The sequence below is a fragment of the Ranitomeya imitator genome, chromosome 7 (genome assembly GCF_032444005.1).
Source record: "Ranitomeya imitator isolate aRanImi1 chromosome 7, aRanImi1.pri, whole genome shotgun sequence".
NCBI lineage: Eukaryota > Metazoa > Chordata > Amphibia > Anura > Dendrobatidae > Ranitomeya > Ranitomeya imitator.
This window is the reverse complement of record NC_091288.1, coordinates 161440968-161460073: the sequence shown is the minus strand read 5'-3', so window position 1 is coordinate 161460073 and position 19106 is coordinate 161440968.

The window sequence follows — 19106 nt, the reverse complement described above, 5'->3', positions numbered from 1 at the left end:
ATCTTCCAATACTTATACGCCATCAAATCACAGGGTGTGAGAAAATCATCACCAAAAAAGTAAATGGGCACATGTAGGAGACCGAAGGGAATGGCATTCCAACTATACAGAATCAATAAGCATATCAGAGAAATGAATCAAAAGTGTAAAATAAATACTTATGGCCAAATCCTCCCGGTGATCTGCTTATTGATTATATATGTTTGTAGCGCCATTCACTTTAGTCTCCTACAAGAGTCTATTTTTGAGGATGATTTTCTCACCCACTGTGATTGTGACTTGTGAGATGGATTAAATGTATTGGTATATTTATTCTTCCTTACGATCTTGCTATGTCGTATAGGGCAGTCTATTGAAGATATTCATATTTTGTAAACTGACTTAGACAAACTAAGTGTTTCGCACATGAGATTTTATGTATATAGATGTAAAGATGCACCTAGGCACTATATGGATATCATACGTGGTAGATAGCGTAAAAGTAGGAGAGCCACTGTTATAGATTTTCTTTGTATTTGTAGATTAAATAACAGCATACAATGTCAATCAGCTGCTTCAAAGGACAGCAGAATATTGTCATGTAATAAAAGATGAATATTCATCAGACAGGTAAATATACTACCACTCTACAAAGCATCAATGCAAGTTCATTTGGGATATGCAGTTCATTTCTTAGCACCAGTTCCTGACCTGAAGTTAGAAAAAGTACAAATAACCACAAAAGATTTGGGGGCATACAGAACGTCATTTATGAAGAAAGATTAACCCCTTCACGCCATGGCCATGTTCCATTTTTCCCCTTTTCCATCTCTTCCAAGAGCCATAAGTTGTTTTTTTTCCATCAACATAGCAGTATGAGGCTTGTTTTTTGACTGATGAGATGTACTTTTGAATGAGACCATTTATTTTATCATGTGATGCACTGGAAAGAAGGAAAAAAAAATCAAACGTATTGAAATAGCAAAGAATTTCAATTTCACAATTGTTTGGGGGGGGGGATTTATTTAACATGCTCACTATATATTAAAACTGAGTGGACAATCTGATTCTCCAGGTAAGAATGAGTATGCAGATAATAAACATGTACTGTATTGTATTGTGTTGAAAAAAAAGTTCGGAACTTTGTAATTAAAATAATTTTGTTTTGCTTCCATTTTCCAAAGCCCGAAACATTTTCAATCTTCGGGATATGGGGCTGTGTAACAGGCGTCAAACTTACGGGGTCGGGATTCGAGCATGGAATTTCAGTAACACTCGACGAGTGCTGAGCATATCCGAGCACACAGATACTTGATTGATATCCGAGTATCACTGAGCACATTTACTCATCATTATTATTTTCATGTTCAAACAATCAAATTCAAAACATTGTTTTGTGGCAGTCCAAAAACAAAGTTAAAGCTTAATGATTTCCATGCCTGACAGCAGAATAAAGTTATGCAGCTATTTTCAAGGGTAACCAAATTCATTTTTTGAAGCAATTATGACTCAAAATTGTGTATGGTAAAATTATAGTTAGCCACTTAATGACCACAGATGCACAAAAAGAGGCCTTATTTTCTCATTGCCGTTTTTAAACGGCAATGAGGGAATAGTGCCTGGCAGCAGCAATTCCTGCGGGTGTCAGCTGCACATGACAGCTGACACCCTGTAGTATCAAACCCTTCCTGTTTTGATACCGATAAGGGTCAATTAGCCCCTTAAATACTGCTGTCAATCACAACAGTGGTATTTAACCCCTTTCTGACATCTGACGTACTATCCCATAGAGGTGGTATGGGCCCGTATGACCACCGACAGGATAATACATAATTACCGATCAGCAGCCCTCACGGGGGGAGCGCAGCCGATTGGGGCCTGGTGTCAGCTGACTATGGCAGCTGACATCCGGCACTATGTGCCAGGAGCGGTCCTGGCGTATTAACCCTCGGCACACTGTGATCAAAGATGATTGCAGCACTCTGGTGGTGCAGGGAAGCATCGCGCAGGGAGGGGGCTCCCTGCATGCTTCCCTGAGACTCTCGAGGCAACGTGATGTGATCGCATTGCTCTGAGGGTCTCCTACCTCCTACTCACTGCAAGCCTGGATCCAAAATGGCCATGGGGGCCTTCCGGGCCCTGCAGGGAGGTGGCTTGCAAGCACCTGCTCAGAGCCTCCTGCAGTGCCTGTCAGATGTATGATCTGACACAGTGCACTGCAAAGTGTCAGATCAGTGATCTGACACTATAGCATAATGTCCCCCCCCCCCCGGGGCAATGTAAAAAAGTAAAAATATCTACTATATAAAGCTGAATGTGTGTATGTGTGTGTGTGTGTATGTGTGTGTGTGTGTGCGTGTGTATGTCCGGGATTGGCATCTGCACCGTCGCAGCTACAGCCACAAAATTTTGCACAGTCACACGTCTGGACCCCGAGAGCGTCATAGGCTATGTTGTGAGGCGAAATTTTAACCCCGCTTGTTCCAATTCACCAAACAATTTTGCCCCTATCTACATAATGGGGAAAAAAGTGAAAGGAAAAGTGTTGGAGGCGTCGCAGCTACAGAAACAAAATTTTGCACAGTCATACGTCTGGACTCTGAGAGCGTCATAGGCTACATTGTGAGGTGAAATTTTAACCCCGCGCTTTCCAATTCACCAAACAATTTTGCCCCTATCTACATAATGGGGAAAAAGTGAAATGAAAAGTGTTGGAGGCGTCGCAGCTACAGCCACAAAATTTTGCACAGTCACACGTCTGGACCCTGAGAGTGTCATAGGCTATGTTGTGAGGTGAAATTTTAACCCCGCGCTTTCCAATTCACCAAACAATTTTGCCCCTATCTACATAATGGGGAAAAAAGTGAAAGGAAAAGTGTTGGAGGCCTCGAAGCTACAGCCACAAAATTTTGCAAAGTCACACGTCTGGACCCTGAGAGCGTCATAGGCTATGTTGTGAGGTGAAATTTTAACCCCGCGCTTTCCAATTCACCAAACTATTTTTCCCTTATCTACATAATGGGGAAAAGTGAAAGGAAAAGTGTTGGAGGCAAATTGACAGCTGCCAGATGTGAACAAGGGGGACTTAAAGAATGAGAGCGATGGCGCCAAAGAGTATATACCGATCAGTTGCTAAGGTGGGGCCCCGACATGAGATACTCACCACACATGGGGATATGAACACACACACAAAATGCGCCACAAACTTCCACGTGCTTGAACACATGTACCACCATCAGCACACATTTCACCACACATACACCAACCTTGCCACATAAAAGTCGAAACACAAAAGTCGCCGCTCAAAACTCACCACGCGCAAAACTCGCCACATGCAAAAACTAGGCTCACGCAAAACTCGCCACAAGTGCAAAACTCACCTCATGGAAAACTCGCCACACGCAAAACTTGCACACGTGGAAAAATTGCCACATGCACAAAATTTGCAACACATGCAAAAGTTGCCTCACACAAAACTTGCACATACTCAAAAGGCACCAGACATAAAACTCACCATGCGCAAAACTCGCCATGCGCAAAACTTGCTGCTCACAACTTGCTACACTAATCTGTCACATGCAACTCGACACACAAAAAGTTGCTACACGCATGTTGCCACACAAAACTCAACACACACAACTTGACAGACGAAACTCACCCTAAAACACACACAAGTCTGGTATTAGCCTTCAAAAATAAAAAACTGATTAATAAGCAGACAAACTACAAGAGCAACAAATGTACCATATAGGAAATACAGCAGCTGTCAGTCACATGACCTGTCTATTATGTGTATGTGTGAGCTAATATATACTGCCAGGGGGAGGGCTTCCTGTTGGCTGGGGATTTATCAGGCTGCCAATTTATCTTACAAATACTGAGGTAAAAATACTGAGCAAATAACGTGTTAACGAGGTCTAATACAGGAGATCACACAGGTATATACTATATACAGGGGAGATGACACACAGATATATACTATATACAGGAGAGATGACACAGGTATATACTATATAGAGGAGGAGATGACATACAGGTACATACTATATACAGGAGGAGATGACATACAGGTATATACTATATACAGGAGGAGATGACACACAGGTATATACTATATACAGGAGCAGATTACCTACAGGTATATACTATATACAGGAGGAGATGACATACAGGTATATGCTATATTTAGGAGATGACACACAGATATATACTATATACAGGGGAGATGACACACAGGTATATACTATATACAGGAGGAGATGACAAACAGGTATATACTATATATAGAATGAGATGACATACAGGTATATACTATATATAGGAGGAGATGACATACAGGTATATACTATATATAGGAGGAGATGACATACAGGTATATACTATATATAGGAGGAGATGATATACAGGTATATACTATATACAGGGGAGATGACACACAGCAGGTATATACTATATACAGGGGAGATGACATACAGGTATATACTATATACAGGAGATGACATACAGATGTATACTATATACAGTGGGGCAAAAAAGTATTTAGTCAGTCAGCAATAGTGCAAGTTCCACCACTTAAAAAGATGAGAGGCGTCTGTAATTTACATCATAGGTAGACCTCAACTATGGGAGACAAACTGAGAAAAAAAAAATCCAGAAAATCACATTGTCTGTTTTTTTAACATTTTATTTGCATATTATGGTGGAAAATAAGTATTTGGTCAGAAACAAAATTTCATCTCAATACTTTGTATTATATCCTTTGTTGGCAATGACAGAGGTCAAACGTTTTCTGTAAGTCTTCACAAGGTTGCCACACACTGTTGTTGGTATGTTCGCCCATTCCTCCATGCAGATCTCCTCTAGAGCAGTGATGTTTTTGGCTTTTCGCTTGGCAACACGGACTTTCAACTCCCTCCAAAGGTTTTCTATAGGGTTGAGATCTGGAGACTGGCTAGGCCACTCCAGGACCTTGAAATGCTTCTTACGAAGCCACTCCTTCGTTGCCCTGGCGGTGTGCTTTGGATCATTGTCATGTTGAAAGACCCAGCCACGTTTCATCTTCAATGCCCTTGCTGATGGAAGGAGGTTTGCACTCAAAATCTCACGATACATGGCCCCATTCATTCTTTCATGTACCCGGATCAGTCGTCCTGGCCCCTTTGCAGAGAAACAGCCCCAAAGCATGATGTTTCCACCACCATGCTTTACAGTAGGTATGGTGTTTGATGGATGCAACTCAGTATTCTTTTTCCTCCAAACACGACAAGTTGTGTTTCTACCAAACAGTTCCAGTTTGGTTTCATCAGACCATAGGACATTCTCCCAAAACTCCTCTGGATCATCCAAATGCTCTCTAGCAAACTTCAGACGGGCCCGGACATGTACTGGCTTAAGCAGTGGGACACGTCTGGCACTGCAGGATCTGAGTCCATGGTGGCGTAGTGTGTTACTTATGGTAGGCCTTGTTACATTGGTCCCAGCTCTCTGCAGTTCATTCACTAGGTCCCCCCGCGTGGTTCTGGGATTTTTGCTCACCGTTCTTGTGATCATTCTGACCCCACGGGGTGGGATTTTGCGTGGAGCCCCAGATCGAGGGAGATTATCAGTGGTCTTGTATGTCTTCCATTTTCTAATTATTGCTCCCACTGTTGATTTCTTCACTCCAAGCTGGTTGGCTATTGCAGATTCAGTCTTCCCAGCCTGGTGCAGGGCTACAATTTTGTTTCTAGTGTCCTTTGACAGCTCTTTGGTCTTCACCATAGTGGAGTTTGGAGTCAGACTGTTTGAGGGTGTGCACAGGTGTCTTTTTATACTGATAACAAGTTTAAACAGGTGCCATTACTACAGGTAATGAGTGGAGGAAAGAGGAGACTCTTAAAGAAGAAGTTACAGGTCTGTGAGAGACAGAAATCTTGATTGTTTGTTCCTGACCAAATACTTATTTTCCACCATAATATGCAAATAAAATGTAAAAAAAACAGACAATGTGATTTTCTGGATTTTTTTTTCTCAGTTTGTCTCCCATAGTTGAGGTCTACCTATGATGTAAATTACAGACGCCTCTCATCTTTTTAAGTGGTGGAACTTGCACTATTGCTGACTGACTAAATACTTTTTTGCCCCACTGTATAAGGGAGATGACAAACATGTATATACTGAGGTGAAAATGAGAGGTGTGAGGTGAAACTGAAAAGGTGTGAGTGCAAAATGAGAGGAGTGAGGGAAAATAGTGTAGTGATCGGAAAATGACAGATGTGAGGTCGAAATGACAAGTGTTAGGTGGGAATGAGAGGAGTGAGGGAGAAAATGAGAGGTGTGAGGGAGAAAATGAGAGATGTGAGGGGGAAAATTAAAGATGTGTTCGGGAAAATGAGAGGCGTGATGTGAAAATAAGAGAAGTGACGTGCTATAACTAACCACAGATATTTACTATGCCCAGGCAACGCCGGGCTCTTCAGCTAGTATATATATACCGTATATACTCGAGTATAAGCCGAGATTTTCAGCCCAAATTTTTGGGCTGAAAGTGCCCCCCTCGGCTTATACTCGAGTCACGGTAGCGGTGGGGTCGGCGGGTGAGGGGGAGAGGGCGCTGAGGTATACTTACCTAGTCCCAGCGATCCTCGCGCTGTCCCTGCCGTCCCACGGGCTTCGGCGCTGCAGCTTCTTCCTCTCTTCAGCGGTCACGTGGGACCGCTCATTACAGAAATGAATAAGCGGCTCCACCTCCCATAGGGGCGGAGCCGCTTATTCATTTCTCTAATCAGCGGTGCCGGTGACCGCTGATAGAGAAAGAAGCTGCGGCACCGAAGACAGGAGGGGACAGCGCGAGGATCGCCAGGACTAGGTGAGTATAGCATATTCACCTGTCCTCGTTCCAGCCGCCGAGCGTCGCTCCATCTTCCCGGCCGGCGCCTCCATCTTCCCGGCGTCTCTGCTCTCTGACTGTTCAGGCAGAGGGCGCGATGACGCATACAGTGTGCGCGGCGTCCTCTGCCTGATCAGTCAGAACAGAGACGCCGGGAAGATGGAGGCGCCGGAACGAGACGCCGGGAGCTGCAATCAAGGGAGGTGAGTATGTGTTTTTTTTTCTTTATTGCGGCAGCGGCGGCACAAATTTATGTGGAACATCTATGGGGCACAGTGAACGGTGCAGAGCACCGTATATGGCACAGCTAGGGGGCACAATGAACGGTGCAGAGCACCGTATATGGCACAGCACAGCTATGGGGCACAGTGAACGGTGCAGAGCACCGTATATGGCACAGCTATGGGGCACAGTGAACGGTGCAGAGCACCGTATATGGCACAGCTAGGGGGCACAATGAACGGTGCAGAGCACCGTATATGGCACAGCACAGCTATGGGGCACAGTGAACGGTGCAGAGCACCGTATATGGCACAGCTAGGGGGCACAATGAACGGTGCAGAGCACCGTATATGGCACAGCACAGCTATGGGGCACAGTGAACGGTGCAGAGCACCGTATATGGCACAGCTATGGGGCACAGTGAACGGTGCAGAGCACCGTATATGGCACAGCACAGCTATGGGGCACAGTGAACGGTGCAGAGCACCGTATATGGCACAGCACAGCTATGGGGCACAGTGAACGGTGCAGAGCACCGTATATGGCACAGCTATGGGGCACAGTGAACGGTGCAGAGCACCGTATATGGCACAGCTAGGGGGCACAATGAACGGTGCAGAGCACCGTATATGGCACAGCACAGCTATGGGGCACAGTGAACGGTGCAGAGCACCGTATATGGCACAGCTATGGGGCACAGTGAACGGTGCAGAGCACCGTATATGGCACAGCTATGGGGCACAGTGAACGGTGCAGAGCACCGTATATGGCACAGCACAGCTATGGGGCACAGTGAACGGTGCAGAGCACCGTATATGGCACAGCACAGCTATGGGGCACAGTGAACGGTGCAGAGCACCGTATATGGCACAGCTATGGGGCACAGTGAACGGTGCAGAGCACCGTATATGGCACAGCACAGCTATGGGGCACAGTGAACGGTGCAGAGCACCGTATATGGCACAGCACAGCTATGGGGCACAGTGAACGGTGCAGAGCACCGTATATGGCACAGCACAGCTATGGGGCACAGTGAACGGTGCAGAGCACCGTATATGGCACAGCTATGGGGCACAGTGAACGGTGCAGAGCACCGTATATGGCACAGCTAGGGGGCACAATGAACGGTGCAGAGCACTATATGGTTCACACCTATGGGGAAATATGAACGGTGCAGAGCACTATATGGCACAGCTATGGGGAAATAATGATCTATTTTTATTTTTGAAATTCACCGGTAAATGCTGCATTTCCACCCTAGGCTTATACTCGAGTCAATAAGTTTTCCCAGTTTTTTGTGGCAAAATTAGGGGGGTCGGCTTATACTCGGGTCGGCTTATACTCGAGTATATACGGTATATATTTCAATGTGTAAAAAAAGATTTAAAAAGATCCTAAATAAAGAAAAAAAATTAAAAAAAAAAAAAATATATATATATATATATATATATATATATATATACACAGTGGAGCAAAAAAGTATTTAGTCAGTCAGCAATAGTGCAAGTTCCACCACTTAAAAAGATGAGAGGCGTCTATAATTTACATCATAGGTAGACCTCAACTATGGGAGACAAACTGAGAAAAAAAATCCAGAAAATCACATTGTCTGTTTTTTTAACATTTTATTTGCATATTATGGTGGAAAATAAGTATTTGGTCAGAAACAAAATTTCATCTCAATACTTTGTAATATATCCTTTGTTGGCAATGACAGAGGTCAAACGTTTTCTGTAAGTCTTCACAAGGTTGCCACACACTGTTGTTGGTATGTTGGCCCATTCCTCCATGCAGATCTCCTCTAGAGCAGTGATGTTTTTGGCTTTTCGCTTGACAACACGGACTTTCAACTCCCTCCAAAGGTTTTCTATAGGGTTGAGATCTGGAGACTGGCTAGGCCACTCCAGGACCTTGAAATGCTTCTTACGAAGCCACTCCTTCGTTGCCCTGGCGGTGTGCTTTGGATCATTGTCATGTTGAAAGACCCAGCCACGTTTCATCTTCAATGCCCTTGCTGATGGAAGGAGGTTTGCACTCAAAATCTCACGATACATGGCCCCATTCATTCTTTCATGTACCCGGATCAGTCGTCCTGGCCGCTTTGCAGAGAATTAGCCCCAAAGCATGATGTTTCCACCACCATGCTTTACAGTAGGTATGGTGTTTGATGGATGCAACTCAGTATTCTTTTTCCTCCAAACACGACAAGTTGTGTTTCTACCAAACAGTTCCAGTTTGGTTTCATCAGACCATAGGACATTCTCCCAAAACTCCTCTGGATCATCCAAATGCTCTCTAGCAAACTTCAGACGGGCCCGGACATGTACTGGCTTAAGCAGTGGGACACGTCTGGCACTGCAGGATCTGAGTCCATGGTGGCGTAGTGTGTTAGTTATGGTAGGCCTTGTTACATTGGTCCCAGCTCTCTGCAGTTCATTCACTAGGTCCCCCCGCATGGTTCTGGGGTTTTTGCTCACCGTTCTTGTGATCATTCTGACCCCACGGGGTGGGATTATGTGTGGAGCCCCAGATTGAGGGAGATTATAAGTGGTCTTGTATGTCTTCCATTTTCTAATTATTGCTCCCACTGTTGATTTCTTCACTCCAAGCTGGTTGGCTATTGCAGATTCAGTCTTCCCAGCCTGGTGCAGGGCTACAATTTTGTTTCTGGTGTCCTTTGACAGCTCTTTGGTCTTCACCATAGTGAAGTTTGGAGTCAGACTGTTTGAGGGTGTGCACAGGTGTCTTTTTATACTGATAACAAGTTTAAACAGGTGCCATTACTACAGGTAATGAGTGGAGGAAAGAGGAGACTGTTAAAGAAGAAGTTACAGGTCTGTGAGAGCCAGAAATCTTGATTGTTTGCTTCTGACCAAATACTTATTTTCCACCATAATATGCAAAAAAAATGATAAAAAAACAGACAATGTGATTTTCTGGATTTTTTTTCTCAGTTTGTCTCCCAGAGTTGAGGTCTACCTATGATGTAAATTACAGACGCCTCTCATCTTTTTAAGTAGTGGAACTTGCACTATTGCTGACTGACTAAATACTTTTTTGCCCCACTGTATATACTGCATATATAGTTCCAATAAATACATTTCTTTATCTAAATAATGAAAAAAAAAAAAAAAAGTACACATATTTAGTATTGCCACGTCAGTAGTGACCCGACCTATAAAACTGTCCCACTAGTTAACCACTTCAGTGAACACGGTAAAAATATTTTTAAAAAATGCAAAAAATAACGCTTTATTATCATACCGCCAAACAAAAAGTGGAATAACACGCGATCAAAAAGACGGATATAACCATGGTACCGCTGAAAATGTCATTTTGTCCCGCAAAAAATGAGCCACTATACAACATCATCAACAAAAAATAAAAAAGTTATAGTCCTCAGAATAAAGAGATGCAAAAATAATTATTTTTATATAAAATAGTTTTTATCGTATAAAAGTGCTAAAACATAAAAATATGATATAAATGAGTTATCGCTGTAATCATTCTGACCCGAAGAATGAAACTGCTTTATCAATTTTACCAATTGTGGAACAGTATAAGCGCCCCCCCAAAATAAATTCATGAATAGCTGTTTTTTGTTCATTCTACCTCACAAAAATCAGAATAAAAAAGCGATTAAAAAAATGTCACGTGCCCGAAAATGGTACCAATAAAAATGTCAACTCGTCCCGCAAAAACAAGACCTCACATGACTCTGTGGACCAAAATATGGAAAAATTATAGCTCTCAAAATGTGGAGACGCAAAAACTATTTTTTGCAATAAAAAGCGTCTTTTAGTGTGTGATGGCTGCCAATCATAAAAATTAGCTAAAAAAAACCACTACAAAAGTAAATCAAACCCCCTTCATTGCCCCCTTAGTTAGGGAAAAATAATAACATTTTAAAAATTGTATTTATTTCCATTTTCCCATTAGGGTTAGGGTTGGGGCTAAAGATAGGGTTAGGGTTGGGGTTAGGATTAGGGTTGAGATTAGGGTTAGGGTTGAGGCTAGGGTTAGGGTGGGGGCTAAAGTTAGGGTTAAGTTTGGGGCTAAAGTTAGGGTTAGGGTTGGGGCTAAAGTTAGGGTTTGGGCTAAAGACAGGGTTGGGACTAAAGTAAGGGTTGGGGTTGGGGCTAAAGTTAGGGTTTGGATTACATTTCCAATTGAGATTAGAGTTAGGGGTGTGGTTAGGGTTATGGTTGGGATTAGGGTTAGGGGTGTGTTTGGATTAGGGTTTCAGTTAGAATTGGGGGGGGATTCCACTGTTTAGGCACATCAGAGGTTCTCCAAACGCAACATGGCATCTGATCTCAATTCCAGCCAATTCTGCATTGATAAAGTAAAACAGTGCTCCTTCCCTTCCAAGCTCTCTCATGCGCACAAACAGGAGTTTACCCCAACATATTAGGTATCGGCGTACTCAGGAGAAATTGGACCCCAAAAGTTGTTGTCCAATTTGTCTTGTTACCCTTGGGAAATTACAAAACTTGGGGCTAAAAAATAATTTGTGTGGAAAAAAAAAGAATTTCTATCTTCACAGCTCTGCATTGTAAACTGTAGTGAAACACTTGGAGGTTCAAAGTTTTCACAACACATCTAGATAAGTTGATTAGCAAGTATTCTTTTCAAAATGGTGTCACTTGTGGGGGGTTTCAATGTTTAGGCACATCAGGGGCTCTCCAAACGCGACATGGTGTCCTATCTCAAATCCAGTCAATTTTGCATTGAAAAGTCAAACAGCGCTCCTTCCCTTCCGAGCTCTGCCATGCGCCCAAACAGTGGTTTACCCCCACATATAGGGTATCAGCATACTCAGGACAAATTTTACAACAACTTTGGGGATCCAATTTGTTGTGTTACCCTTGAAAAAAAAATTGGGGGCGAAAAGATCATTTTTGTGAAAAAATATGATTTTTTATTTTTACGGCTCTACATTATAAACTTCTGTAAAAAAACACATGGCAGAAAAGCCAAGAAAAACGACCAAAACAGTCCAATATGCATATAAAAGTAAAAATACTTTATTAATACATAATAATAAGGACAAAAAAGCCATCAGGCCAAGAGATGGCATGCAATATATGAAACCAAAAATATCAATGGTAACAGTGTTCTGTTTAGCGACTAGTCCATATTGAACAGTCCATTTTATTCAGCTGGCTATCTGCCATGATTAATGATTATACTCTTCATCATCTATTTACTTATATGGTGCCATGCTGATTGTTTTTGTAAGTATTGTTTTTGATTATAAACTTCTGTGAAGCACTTGGTGGGTCAAAGTGCTCACCACACATCTAGGTAAGTTCCTTAGGGGTCTATTTTCCAAAATGGTGTCACTTGTGGGGGTTTCAATGTTAAGGCACATCAGGGGCTCTCCAAATACAACATGGCGTCCCATCTAAATTGAAGTCAATTTTGCATTGAAAAGTCAAAGGGCGCTCCTTCCCTTCCGAGCTCTGCTATGCACCCAAACAGTGGTTTACCCCAACATATAGGGTATCATCGTACTCAGGACAAATTGTACAACAACTTTTGTGGTCCAATTTCTCCTGTTACTCTTGGTAAAATAAAACAAATTGGAGCTCAAATACATTTTTTTGTGAAAAAAAGTTAAATGTTCATTTTTTTTAAACATTCCAAAAATTCTTGTGAAACACCTGAAGGGTTAATAAACTTCTTGAATGTGGTTTTGAGTACCTTGAGATGTGCAATTTTAGAATGGTGTCACACTTGGGTATTTTCTATCATTTAGACCCCTCAAAGTGACTTCAAATGTGATGTGGTCCCTAAAAAAAATGGTGTTGTAAAAATGAGAAATTGCTGGTCAAATTTTAACCCTTATAACTCCCTAACAAAAAAAATTTAGTTTCAAAATTGTGCTGATGTAAAGTAGACATGTGGGAAATGTTACTTATTAAGTACTTCTTGATATTTTAGGCTATTGATATTGCCTTCCACCTTGCAAATGTTTCACACACCACTATTCTGAATGTAACCCCAGACCATGATCTTTCCACCACCAAATATAACTGTTTTCTGAGTGTATTTTGGATCCATATGGCTCCAGTAGGTCTCCTGCAGTATTTGTGGTGGCTGTGGTGTAATTCTACTGAAGATTCATCACAGAAATCCACCTTCTGCCACTTTTTCAGCGTCCATCTGTTTAGCAGGCTGTGGGACTTTGCAAATGCCACACGGTTTTTTATTTGCCTTTTGTTTAGTGCTGGCTTCTGGGCACTGATTCGACCACGGAGGCCATTTCAAGACAGAATCCTACAAACTGTTCTAGTTGACACAGGGACTTGAGGTGACCAGGCCTGTTGGAGCTCTGCTTCAGTGGAAGAGGGGTTTGCTTTGGATTTTCTAACCAACAAACGTTCCTCCTGAGCAGTTGTCTTGCAGGGTATGCCAGACCTGGGCTTGTCAAACACATCTCCAGTCTCTGCAAATCTTTTTTTAAATTGTTGTACTTGACGCTGAGACACATTAAAGGTGCCAGCCACCTCTGCAGTGGATCTGGTCTTCAGCCTCTTGATAATCCAGGCTTTGGTCGCAGAGTGGATTTTTGGCACGTTGTCAGAGCTCAAGTTGCAGTTCCAGTGAAGGTCTGGGGTGCTGGGTTTCTTTTTATACACACAAACTAATTAACCAATCATTTACTGAGCACAGATGAGGATGTAAACTAGGATTGGGTGCATTATATGACCAGGCAACAAAACTTTTGTCTTGCCAAAATCTGACCATTCTGTGTCCATTAACTGATCAATATTTCTGCATTGATGCCAATTTATTTTCTTAACCTAAACCACATTTCGGAGGGTTTCAGCTTTCGAAAGAATAATTTATACAACCAATGGATGAATTTAACGTCAGGTTATAAGCTTTTATTTACATAACATGGATAAGCGACATAACTTCTGTCAGGGAGTGTAATAGACTCCTTATAGCCCTCCATACAGTAAATTAAATATATTCCTCAGTCCTCCATATTGTATAAAACACTCCTCAATCCTCCATATAGTATAATACACTCCTCATAGTGCTCCATATAGTATAATGCACCCCCATAGTCTTCAATGTATTACAATTCACCTCCCTTAGTATAATCCACCCCATAGTTCTTTGTATAGTATAATGTCCTATAGTTTCCAATAGTCCCTGATACAGTATATTGCAGGTCCTATATAGTACATATAGTACAATGCACTACCCATAGTCTGATAGAGAATAATGCAGTCCCCATATGGTATAATGCAGCATCCTTTAGAAAATAATGCAGCCACCACAGAGCATAATACAGAAACCCCATGGAGTATAATGCAGCCATCCCACAGAATATAATGTAGACCTCATATAATATAATGCAGCCACCCCATACAATATTAGGTAGCCCCTCATAGAGTATAATGCAGCCACTCCACAGAATATAATGTAGCCACTCCACAGAAAACAATCCAGCTAACCCATAGAGTATAATGCAGCCCCCCACAGAATATAATGTAGTCCCTCATAAGATATAATGCAACCCCCATAAAATATAATGCAGCCCCCTTCATATAGTATAATGCAGCCCCCTCTTATAATATAATGCAACTCCCCCATATAATATAATGTAGCCCCCTCATAGAGTATGATGCAGCCCCCTCATAGAATATAATACAGCCCCTCATAAAATATAATACAGCCCCAACCCCATATAATAAAATGCAGCCCCTACATAGAAAATAATGTAGCCCCCCATAAAATATAGTCCAGCCCCACAGTCCAGTACTCACTCAATGATATATTAAAAAACCACAATATTCACCTCTTCTCCTCGTTCCTCGTGCTGCTACAGGCTCAGCAGAGCGACTCAGCAGCTGCACTGCCTGGCACACATTGGGTGCGTGATGAAGTGATGTCATTGCGCACCCACAGCGTCAGAGTGAGAGGGGAATGATGGGGGAAAGAGTGTCATTTGGCACGCTCTCCTTCATCATTGCTTTCAACTGTATCAGCTCTATGATGCCAATACACTGGCTGGGGGCCACTGAGGGAGCAGGAGCCCCAGACAGCTGCCTAGTCTGCCTGCTGCTAACACCTGTCATTAATTCCGGTTATTTAATAATGAACCTTTGATGTTTGTACATATAATGCTGAGTCTAATATTGTACAGGTTGGGCCATTTATATGGATTCACCTAAATAAAATGGGAATGGTTGGTGATATCAACTTCCTGTTTGTGGCACATTAGTATATGGGAGGGGAAATCATTTTCAAGATGGGTGGTGACCATGGTGGCCATTTTGAAGTCGGACATTTTGGATCCAACTTTCTAAATTTTTATCTCAAACAAGGAGAAGACTGATCAGAGATTCAGACAAGAGGCCCATGATCACTCTGGATGAACTGCAGGGATCTACAGCTGAGGTGGGGCAGTCTGTCCATAGGACAACAATCAGTCGTACACTGCCCAAATCTGGCCTTTATGGAAGAGTGGCAAGAAGAAAGCCACTTCTTAAAGATGTCCATAAAAAGTGTCGCTTAAAGTTTGCAACAAGCCACCTAGGAGACACAGAAAACATGTGGAAGAAGGTGTTCTGGTCAGATGAAACCAAAATCAAACATTTTGGCAACAATGCCAAACAATATGTTTGGCATAAAGGCAACACAGCTCCTCACCCTGAATACACCATCCCCGCTGTCAAACATGGTGGTGGCAGCATCATGGTTTGGGCCTGCTTTTATTCAGCAGGGACAGGGAAGATGGTTAAAATTGATGGGAGGATGGATGGAGCCAAATACAGGACCATTCTTGAAGAAAACCTGTTTGAGTCTGCAAAATACCTGAGACTGGGATGGAGATTTGTCTTCCAACAAGACAATAATCCCAAACATAAAGCAAAATCTACAATGGAATGGTTCACAAATAAACGTATCCAGGTGCTAGAATGGCCAAGTCAAAGTCCAGACCTCAATCGAATTGAAAATCTGTGGAAAGAGCTGAAAACTGCTGTTCACAACGATCTCCACCAAACCTCACTGAACTCGAACTGTTTGTCAAGGAAGAATGGGCAAGAATTTCAGTCTCTTGATGTACAAAACTGATAGAGACTTACCCCAAGCAACTTGCAGCTGTAATAGCAGCAAAAGGTGGCGCAACAAAGTATTAAGTTAAAGGGACAAAATAATATTGCACGCCTTACTTTTCAGTCTTTGAATTTCCACAAAAATTTAAAATTACCAAGAAATTTTGTTCAACTTCACAATTGTGTTCCACTTGTTGATTCTTCACCAAAAATTTACATTTGGTATCTTTATGTTTTGTTAAGTCCTTCTCAGTCCCTGGCTTACTAGAGGTAGGGATCCAGAGTAAATGACACGCAAACAAGGTATTGTGTGATCATATACAGGGGAAGCCCAGGAGCACATCTCTCTCGCTGGGCTTTGCCCTCCCTTTATATAGAAAAGAATTATACTTTTACAGACATGCGCACAAGCGCTCATATTTCACTATCTCTTACATAAACAATCTATACCAGTCTTTATCAGTAGAAAGTTACATCATCTGGAAGGTGAATGAAAGGCTGCTATTGAAAGAAGGAATGCACACATGATTACTTCCATAAAAGGAAATGTCAAGTCAGCAGAAATGTATCTTGTTGTAAGCGAGATTTCTCAGGAAGAAGACAAGATGGATTGTTTTAGTTCAGTCTGATCTCCACAATTCCCCCCTTTGACATTTTCTTTTATTTATTTTATTACCACAGGGCCAAAGACAAAGCCTTTATTTGGTATTACACATGTACATGCTTGTATTCAATAAGAGAATCAAATCTAGTATTAATTCTTCCGTTTAACTCTCGCAACCTTTTCTTTGTTTTGCAATAAGTACAGATATTACAAAGGGATAGCAAAATAAGCGCAATAATCAGTATTAGCAAAGGATAACATAAGAGAAGAAGGAAAAAAAACTTTATACTCTTGCATCTATTACACAAAGTTTATCTGTGCATACTGAGATACTCTTGAGCACAATCTGGAATAGTACGTATATGACTACAATAATCATAACTATATGTATTATGCTCTGCATAATCCCAGCAACCCACCCACCGATTCCTCTGAACCAGTTGGCTGGGTTAAGAAAAGAAAAGGTATCTGACCACCAGCTATCCTTATTCTGGTCATTGTCTTTGTCATACTGATCCCTGAGTCGTTGTACGTCCTTTAATTTAAATGTCATACTCATAGTACTATTCGGGTCTATATAATGACAGCAGGTGGGTCCGATGATTTGACACATACCCCCTTGTGAGGCAGTTAGGTAATCCAATACCAGGGTATGTTGGTTAGTGACTATTATAAGCTGATTCTGTACAGCTATACTAGTGTTTAGTATATCCAATATATCCCAGATCTGATCATCTAGATAATCCGTGGCTCTAACTAATTTATCCCACATCTGTGTTAACATAGGATAAATAAAAATGGTACTAGCAATTTTGTTAGGAATTCCCATTTGTACTATATGTGGCCTCCCCGAGGGACGTGGTGAGTTATCTACAGCTCTTTTATACAGTGTGTGCTTGGGCACGGCTTGCATATTCACTTGTTTATTTGAAATTATGAATGTAGCCGGGGTTAGGCGTCCTAATGTACAAGTACCCTTTATACCTACGGGAAGCCATTTATATGCTCCTTCTCCGCATATCCAAAATGTACCTTCAGGCAGATCCCATAGAGCTGAGTGCTGCAATACCAATCTGTGAGCCAAGTCCACAAATCTAGATACATTCTGAAGCATACACCAAGAGGGTTTTTGTCCCAAGGGGCTACAGTACCCGGCTGCGGGATTCCCACATACAGGCATTCCTTTGATATACTCATCGGATTTATTACAAACCAGGTTCCCCAGCTTACTTGTACAACTGTTTGCATCACCTTGGGGGAACAATTTAGAATGTTTCCATTTTCTATTATGTATGTATCTTTCCAATACTACAGGTTTGAAAGCATCAGAGGGGGGGACGGTTGTACTGAAACTAAGCTGTAGATTTTCTGTGGGGACCTGTCCTAAATTAGTTAATCCAGTCTTATTTCTAGGTACCCATTTTCCTCCTCTAAATGCTAAATATTGTAGATGTGTGTTACTCCCTGAGAGATTACCCTGCCACCAAGGAAATTCTACCCATCCCACAATTGGTATGGCGATTGTAGTATTCCACAGCCTAGCATTACCAATTTGGTTGTTGGCCAGGTTGTCTGAACAATTAGGCCAAGCGAATATTTCTTCTGCTAATACGGGAACTGCTAGAAAAGGTATACTTGTGGCTGATACCGGCGAATGGGTACAGATCCAACAATCTGTCAGGGTTTGTGTATTGTTTAACAAGTCATGCACTAATTTTCTATGATGTTGTACGAATCTATTGTTCAAAGGGGCTAGAGAATTCAGTCTATCCCACGCCTCCGTTGAGGTTATCATTATTAACATCAATATCATGAGTTTATACTGCTTTTCTTGCAATGGCTTGCATGTATCCATGATGCCTTTCCTTCAAGCTTGACTGATGTAGGTGTTGTCAACAGGACTTGGAAGGGTCCGTCAAACCTTGGTTCTAGAGCCTTTCTGGTGTGTCTTTTTATATAGACTTGATCACCTGGTTCCAACTTGTGACTTCCTTCTGTGTTGTCAGGATCTGGAAGGGAAGCAAAAACTTGTGCATGCACCTTAGTTAATTGTTTCTGAAGATTTTGCACATAAGAAGTCAATGACTCAATATTTAACACAAGTTGCTGTGGAAAATAACATCCTAAATTGGCAGTCCTGCCAAACAAAATTTCATATGGAGACAGTTTAGTCTTACCCCTTGGGGTATTGCGTATTGAGTAAAGGGCCAGTGAAAGGCATTCTGTCCAAGGCTTTCCTGTTTCAGCCATGGCTTTCTGTATTTTTAATTTTAAAGTTCCATTCATGCGTTCTACCTTACCAGAACTTTGAGGATGATACGGAGTGTGTAACTGACTTTCAACACCCAACATTTTC